Genomic DNA, 6,964 nt, shown 5'->3' with positions numbered 1-6,964 from the left:
GAGACCCATTCCCCTCAGGACAGCACTTGGGAGCTGGGTGGGACAGAGTTGGAGAACAATTTGGGTTGGAAAGGACCTCTTTAGTCATATAATCCAACCCCAGCTTTCCTCGGACATCTCAAACTGTGCCCTAGGCTGAGCTTCTGATGTCGCTCCCCAGGAGATGCCACCAAAGCCTTTTCAATGGGACAATTTTTCTTGCTCCCACTCCCTTTGGACTGCATGCAGTAGGGAAGGGTGAGGAAGCGTGGTTCCCACTGGCATCTGCTGAGAATACACAGGGGTGGTTGGTGCTAACACAGGGAGCTTCCATTGAATGGGCCCTTCCAGGCCTGTCCTCGCCTTCCAGCAACAAGAAGCCCTGCAGAGTTCCCAGCCAGGAGCCAGCCCTTCACTGGCTTTAAAGGTTTGTTTTCCAGCAGCAAGGCTTGAAATAATTTGTCTGTGAGTCCCTCCAGGGACAATGTCTCACCCACTGAGATAAGTGGTTGTAATTTAAACAACGACAAGTTCTCCTGGTTGTTTTTTTTTTTTTTTCCATGACATTTTTTCCCCTTTTTTTCCAAAATCCTGCTTTTCTCAGGAGAAGGTAGTGTGCTCCTCAAAGAGGTTTTAATTAATCTGAAGCGTATCTCATCTCTTTCTCCTGCTTTAATTGAGTTTCCAGTGGTGGAAGTATTTGGAAAAATAGGGCTTGGCTCCATCTTGCACATCTTCTGAAATAAGGTTATATATTAGTATGGAGAGCACGATCCTGAAAGGGGGCCAGGAGGTTTCAGGGCCCTGTACTCTGCAGTGGGGTGGTGGGATGAGATGTGGGGTGCGGTGTGGGATGTGTGGTGTGATGTGCAAGGTGGTGTGTGTTGGGATGGCATGGGATGGGAGGGATTAGAATAGAAAATGAAGAGGGGAGGGGAGGGAAGGGAAGAGAAGAGAAAGGAGAATGGTTGGACAGGTGCTTGTCCAACTGCCTGATGACTTCATGTCTAACTAAAAACTAAAGCATATGAATGAAGGCATTATCCAAATACCACTTTGTTGTGATTTAACCTGGCAGATAGCAGAGCACTGCACAAATGTTCTCTCCCTCCCTCCTCACTCCCACAGTTTGCAGTGTGTGGGCAGTGTGCAAGGTATGATTTCCAAATATTTTCATAGCCATAGAATCATTTCAATTGGAAGGGAACCTTAAAGGTCGCCTGGTCCCACTGCCCTGCAATGAACAGGGACAGATAAAGCTCTGTTAGGTGCTCAGAGTCCCATCTAGCCTGACCTTGAATGCCTCTAGGGACAGGCACCCACCTCTTGTTATGTGTAATTTCATGTCTCCACATGGCACGACCCTACCCTAATCTGGGCTGCTGAGCTGATTTTATTTCCTATTTTTCTACCTGACTTCAACGATTTCCAATAAATATCTGTGTTCTCACCATCACCCTTTTGGATAAATCTCCTTAATTGGAGTAGTGGCACCAGGATTCTTCTGAAATCAATACAAGTGCATTAAAAACACCTTTCAGTGAGAACACATAGCCAACCATAATGTGCTGTGTAGAACTATAATGCCATTTTTTTATGGTGGTATAAAGCTCTACATAAGAAAATTTCCAGTATGCTTGATGACTGCGAGTTGAGAATTGCAATTCCATGGAGGTAATTTAATTTAGAGTGCAGTGGACTGTGTACAGAAGTTTATATAGTGTTGTGTTGGTGGGTTTTTTTGGTTTGATTGTTTTTGTGGGAGAATGTTTTAGGGTGGATGTTGTACCCCTTCATTCTAGGTTTTACCTAGACTCAGATGTTTCAGCCGTTCTTTGTTCTGCTGAATGCCTCAGAGGGAGGAGATGGACTTCATCTCTATTTGTTAATAATACAGAGTAATAGCAGAATTCAGTCCACAAGGGTCAAACCACAGAGTCCACTTTTTTAAATTAATTCTTTGTAAATCCTCACTGAGCCTATCAGGTACTCATGGAGATACTGAACAATTAAGAGTCGTGTCCGTTATTCAAGATCTCGTCTGCCAGAGAGAGCCTGACCTAACAAAGCAACTTCAGTTCTCCTTCCACTCTTGTCATTTTAATTAACACCAGTGGAAATAATCTTAATGAAAACTATTAATCTTTCCTAGCTGGCTCCAGACTCCTTGCTGTTGATCAGCTCCATATTAGTAGTTACCATTCCTGGTGCATCAGATGGAGATGACTTCTCTCCTATTCCATAGGTATAGAGATCAAGTCCTGCAAGCCCTTGGACAAACAGATCCAATCCTATCTGCAAGCCCTATCTGCAACCTACACATGGTTTTACAATCAGTTTATTTGATAAAATGCAAAAGCAAGAAATCCAGTGAGAGCTAAACCACTTCCACTTTTCCCCTCACTTTTTCATGTGAACAAAAGACTCAACCAGACTTCCTGACCAGCAAATCCTCCACACTCAAAGCCTCCTGTCTTATTCTTGAGCATCTGCCTGTAGCTGCAGAGATAGCTGTGGACACAGTAAGGGAAGTGAAGCAATCTTTTAAAATAGCCTGATATAAATAACATACTTCTTTGGCTTCCCTATGCTCAGTGGCACTGATGAGGCTCACAGACTTTGGTGTGGCAGAAATGATGCTGGTACAAAGAAGAGATGAGAGTTTGAAGAACTTTCTGTCTTTAGTACATCACTCTTCCTCTGGAGCTTCTGTGTTCAATCATTTGTGGGTTTTGGGTTTTGTTTGAAGCTATATACTGTGATTATGCAATAGCTAGAAAATGACAGAGTTCACCGACTGATCTGCTCCTAAACTGAAATGAGGCCCACTCCATCACACTTCATATGGACGATGAACAGCAGTCTACCAGTTACTGAATGCTGTGGTATCAAGAAACACATCCACAATATCCTGGTGAGAAAAATCTGTGGAGTTTCCCATGCCACCCTCATGAAATTCTCCGGGTGGTTCACCATCTGTATTGTTCCCCTCTGAATGGTCCCATTCAAGCTCTCAGCTTCAATGTTTAAAAGTCCTCTGTGCTGCTAACTTGAAATACTTCTCTCTGCACAAGCCCTCAGAGCAATTACAGCAGTCCTACCAATGACTGGAAGGGCTGGGAAGAAGAGTGCAATAGGATCGCAGTGCCCTCCTACTTTTCTTCCTCTTCCATCTTCTATTTTTGGGGAGATTGGCAATGTGATCTGGTGTCTGATTTAGTGGTTGCCAACCCTGCCCATGGCAGAAGGTTTGGGTCTACATGACCTCTGAGGTCCCTTCCAACCCAACTCCACTCAACTCAGTCCTTCTCTTCTCTTCTCTTCTCTTCTCTTCTCTTCTCTTCTTCTCTTCTCTTCTCTTCTCTTCTCTTCTCTTCTCTTCTCTTCTCTTCTCTTCTCTTCTCTTCTCTTCTCTTCTCTTCTCTTCTCTTCTCTTCTCTTCTCTTCTCTTCTCTTCTCTTCTTCTCTTCTCTTCTCTTCTCTTCTCTTCTCTTCTCTTCTTCTCTTCCCTTCCCTTCCCTTCCCTTCCCTTCCCTTCCCTTCCCTTCCCTTCCCTTCCCTTCCCTTCCCTTCCCTTCCCTTCCCTTCCCTTCCCTTCCCTTCCCTTCCCTTCCCTTCCCTTCCCTTCCCTTCCCTTCCCTTCCCTTCCCTTCCCTTCCCTTCCCTTCCCTTCCCTTCCCTTCCCTTCCCTTCCCTTCCCTTCCCTTCCCTTCCCTTCCCTTCCCTTCCCTTCCCTTCCCTTCCCTTCCCTTCCCTTCCCTTCCCTTCCCTTCCCTTCCCTTCCCTTCTCCCCTCTTCTCCCCTCCCCTCCCCTCCCCTCCCCCTTTTTCTTTCTCTCTTTCTCTTTCTCTACTTGTTCATTAATGATATTTCATGAGTTCCCTTACTCCTTGAAGGGGACCTGCTGTGCCAGTGACCCATAGGAGGAGGTTGGAGGCTCTCTTTTCAGCTCAGATTCCTGAATAAAGCAAGCACCAAGAAAGCATTGTGTTCTCAAAAAACCCACAGTGTAAAAAGCAGGTAGCATTTAGCTCCAGGGTTACACCCTCTCTCAGATGGGTCTTCAGTGGCAGGATACACCCACGAGGATGCTCCAATTCATACTGTATTCTCACATAGCTCAGTTCATCCCCCCTTGGGTCCAATCTGCAGGCAACAACACCTCCTTCAGTTCCCTGGCCACTTTCTCTCCAGGATGCAGCTTGTATTTCCTGGCTGGCTCATGCTTCAGCACATCTGAATCACCCTTCTTCACGAAAGCTGGCAGTGTGAAAAAGCTGTCTATCAGCCCTGTGTTTTAATTAGGTTGCTGCCAAGCTATCAGAAATGGATCAGAAACACTCTAGAAATCACAGCCAGCATTTATCCATACCCAAAAGGAGGGAGCCCCGAACTGCCTCATTAGTGTCTGTGGCTACAGAAAAACTGCTTTCCAGGCAGCTTGCTGACCTCAGTGTCTGTTGCTCCATCAGTTTGTGTTCCACGTTGCCTCTCAAGGCCTAATGCTTTGACATCCAGATGTCTCTTCCAAGTCAAGGTGTTGACCAATCTTCTTTTGGAGAGGATGAGCTGACAGAAGTCAGCACTTTCTTATCGCTGAAGATCTATTGTCACACGAGATAGTGGAAGGGTGGTGAATCTAATGGTGGCCTCCAGGACTTTCCTCCTGCCATGGCCTGGGTTGGCAGCTGCACTGTCCTTCACTCCTTTCTGTGCCTTGTGTGCAGTCAGTGTCTTGACCTCAGTCAACTATACAAGCACTCACTACCACATCAAGACTTTTAGAGCACTCACTGCTGCGTGGCTCCGCCACTCTTCATAGATCTGGATGTCACATCACTCAGGAACTGTCCAAAGGACCATATGGCTACTGTGGAGGACAGCTGGGGCAGCCTCATGCAGTGGGGTGGTTGTGCATCTAGTGTCCCCTTGGGGATCCCCAATATTAGGCTGCTCTTTGAGTTGGGCACTCTACCAGCGAAGAGTGATAGGCTGAAGGACATCAGAGATGGGGTGAGGGTGGATACATGCTGCTTCCCCGTGACCACACCCTACTCTGAAGTACAGCAGATAATTCCCACCTGTACTCATCCTCTCCTCCATGCTCTCCAACAAAAAGGCCACGAGTCTGAGTTATGGTTTGCATGGAGCTGCCTGGGAAAGGACTGAGTGTGGGGGCAGGGGGAGATCTCAGCTGGCTGGCAGGGGGGGGGAACCAACAAGCAAGTGAGGAGAGGGACAAGCTCATGCTTTTATCTATCACCATCCATCTTAACCAGCTGGTGTCCCTGGGAGGGCTGTAATATCAAGGAGACACATCCCTTTGGTTCATAACTCCATAAGCTCTGGATTGCATGGGATTGTCCAACATGGCAGTACAGAGGGGACATGCTATGCTCACATCATGTCTTCTCCCTTCAGGCTCCAAAGTTCTGTCCTTTTAAGCTGAATTCACATGGCCTCCCCCAAACCACTTGGGAAATCCAGAACATGACCCTGGGGAATTTCTATGACTTTCCCAGAGAATTCTGAAAATCAGTGCTCGCTTACACTGACAATTGTTACAGAATCCATCATTTCTGTGTGCAAAGATGTGCTGTTTCTGGGTAATTTATCCATCTTGGCTGTGCAGATGCTGACAGAGAAATAACACAAACCTGGAACAGGTTCCCCAGGTTCTCTACCACGTCTGCATCGTTGTCCTGCAGTGACTCCCATCATAATCTGCCTGGTTATGAGCCCACGCTGACCCGTGTGAGGTGATCTCCCTCCAATTCAACAATGAGCACATTTGTAATTTCTCATTAGCTGTGGGTCAACTCAGTTTACAGCCAACTAAACTGTGTACCTGATTAGCTAATGTAGTAATTGACACAGACTCAGAAGATTCATTAAGAGCCAGTACTTCCATGAGGGGCAGAGGGCTGCAGTTTTCTGTTCCTTACTTGCAGCTGTCATCAAATCACAATTTTTCACACTGGTTGATTGCTATTGGGGATCAGCCCAACAGATGCAGTGAGTGCTACTCCTGCAGCCTGACCTGTGGCCATGGGATGCAGCAGGGCTCTCTGCAGCACAGCATGGGGCCGGGCTGTCCCTGTCCATCTGTAAGGCATCAGAACAGCAGGATTTAAGGGGAACTATCAAATACCTGTGCATCCTGAGACAAAATTAGGAGCTGGTCCAGCACGGGGGACTCTGATCATTGTGTCTTTTTCTCCATCCATACTCCACTGCCGGCTGCCCTGGGGATTTTGGATGCAGGAGGAATGCTGCTCGCTGGCAGCTGAGCTGAATATTTTGTGTGAGTGAATGAATGTGGCCAGCAATCTGTAGAGGGCTGTCTCCACACACCAACCGAGTGCCTGGCTATACTGAGCAACTCTGGACTTCATCCCAGGAATTCATCTGGGTAAAATAAAGAAGGCTGGGGCCGCGATCAGCAGCTGGGGTTTTACGATTGCAGGGTAATAAAATTTGAGGCATTAATATGCAAGTGAAACATTAGTGCTAAATATTGGAATACGCTTTAAAAGTGTCCAGGATAGACATGTAGAGGCTCAGATGTTATGGTGAGCTGCCTGGGAGAAAGCAGTGTCCGTTCCCGTGGCTCGTGCTGGTCCAGGGATGGAATGGGAAGAGATAACTGAGGTGTTTCAGGTTGTCTCTGGGAAGGAAAATCTATGGCTATAGGAAAGTGAAGTTTATCGTGAGAATCATTTTGTCAAGGAGGAGGAGGAGAACAGTGAGGAAGACTGCTTAACACGAGCCCATGTGATGCTGTTAAGTGCCTGTGTCTTCATGGCATCCAGCCCTGAAATGAAACATCAACCATTGCTCCATGTGTAAATGGGGTGGGCTGAGATGGAGAGAAATAGCTTCCTCTTCTCTGTCGAAAGAGTTTTTCTCCTCTTGGAGTGGCAAATCCCAGTGCAAGGCACCTGCTGTTGGCTCATGCCCATGCAAAGTGTGAAAAGGAAATGAA

The sequence above is a fragment of the Cyrtonyx montezumae genome, unplaced genomic scaffold (assembly GCF_038088225.1).
Source record: "Cyrtonyx montezumae isolate F1298 unplaced genomic scaffold, pur_monq_1.0 scaffold_32, whole genome shotgun sequence".
Taxonomy (NCBI): domain Eukaryota; kingdom Metazoa; phylum Chordata; class Aves; order Galliformes; family Odontophoridae; genus Cyrtonyx; species Cyrtonyx montezumae.
Note: the sequence above shows the minus strand (reverse complement) of the source record.